Below are 1,515 nucleotides of genomic sequence, written 5' to 3'. Positions count from 1 at the left end.
GGTAACTAACAAAGTAGAATTTATTGTCAGTGTCAAGTGTTTGTAATTAATTGTGGATTTCAAAATGAATCACTTTTCAAATTATGAAAAACACGATATGTTGGAGTGTTTTATTCTCTATCGTCGAAATGAAGCGAAACCTGAAGAGATGTATTTAAATAAATATCTAGAAAGGCGAGAACCTGGTAAAACTATGTTTAGGCGTCTGAAAGACAACCTTGTAGATTACGGGAGTTTTGCTAAGGTAAAGAAAAACCAACTTCCAGATGAAAATAAAGAAAATTTGGTAATGCAGAGCGTGGTTGAGACACCTCATACGTCTTTAAGTCAAATTGAAGCCACAACAGGTGTTGCGCGGTCAACGGCAAATAGTATAGAAAGCGTCATAAATAGCATCCCTATCGTGAACGGTCTAATATTGTAAATAAATATTGTGTCTATGTGTGTTCGAAGGAGATAACGCAACTCTTTCTATCTCTCTCCTGTCCAAAAAATTGCATGTATCAACCGAGTTCACACACCAAACATATTGACGTCATCTTTTTAAACAAACTCTGCTGCTGCTGAACGTAACGTTCAACGAACCCACTGATTATATATACAAGGGATACGCCACACGCCTTCCAACCAAATCTCCATACATTACATACACCACAATACACACTCTCATCAACCCTTGTATCATAATCCAACGAGAGCGAGAAAGACAAACAACACCAAAAGAGACAGAACACACACCGGCCAATCAGAACGCAACATCTAACTTTAACTCCACCCACCACTCCGAAATTATTCGCATTAGGCTCCGCCTACTTTTCTAAAGACCGGAAATGACTTCGATTTACATGGGGCTACGTCACAGATTCTCTCATTTATACTGTACTAAAGCTATCTGAAATGTCAATCCATCATACCATCATGACATCCATCTATATTCGAAACAGTGAAGTACTATTTCCCTTGTATTATTAAAAAAATTAATTAATTAAATAATGTACTTAGTTACATTCTTGCAACTTAAATTGTAAGCAATAATTAATTAAACACTAAGCAAAGATAAGAACATGTACCGAGGTTACAATTGCAACTCGAAACAAAGCGAAACCAGTTCATTTGTATCCTGCTTCTAATAAAGACCTTTTTTAAAAAGGCTTTTTGTATTGACCCACACGTAAATGGCGCAGTCGGTAGATAGACAAGACGGTCAAGAAATCTAAAAATCGAATTCGTGTCGTCGTCCGTATCAACGGTTTGTGTCTATCGAACGTAAAGTCATTCATTAGATCGGGATCAACTAGCTCAACGACTAGGGGGTGGAACAAGAATCGTCCGAATCCTATTGGTGCGGAGAAGAGGACAAACATCGCCAAATCTCCATAGATAAGGCCAGGGGGAAGACAGCATCGCGGAACTTATTGGCAATGAAACGAATCTTAGTATTGTAAGTACAACATCAAATTGCATTTCCCATCAATTTCCCAATTTTATCCATTGATAAATATCTGAGAAAACCTG

General features: G+C 37.6%; 1 protein-coding gene across 2 annotated transcripts in view; it reads right to left on the bottom strand.

Moving 5' to 3' along the window:
* Positions 1 to 1,515, bottom strand: part of LOC109542356 (autophagy-related protein 16-1) — a 609,070-nt gene that overhangs the window by 557,561 nt on the left and 49,994 nt on the right. The gene's annotated exons all lie outside the window — the stretch shown is intronic.

Source organism: Dendroctonus ponderosae, unplaced genomic scaffold (assembly GCF_020466585.1).
Source record: "Dendroctonus ponderosae isolate FM_Combo_2020 unplaced genomic scaffold, Dpon_F_20191213v2 Dpon_F_20191213_7, whole genome shotgun sequence".
NCBI lineage: Eukaryota > Metazoa > Arthropoda > Insecta > Coleoptera > Curculionidae > Dendroctonus > Dendroctonus ponderosae.
Note: the sequence above shows the minus strand (reverse complement) of the source record. Positions and strands in the feature narration are given on the sequence as shown.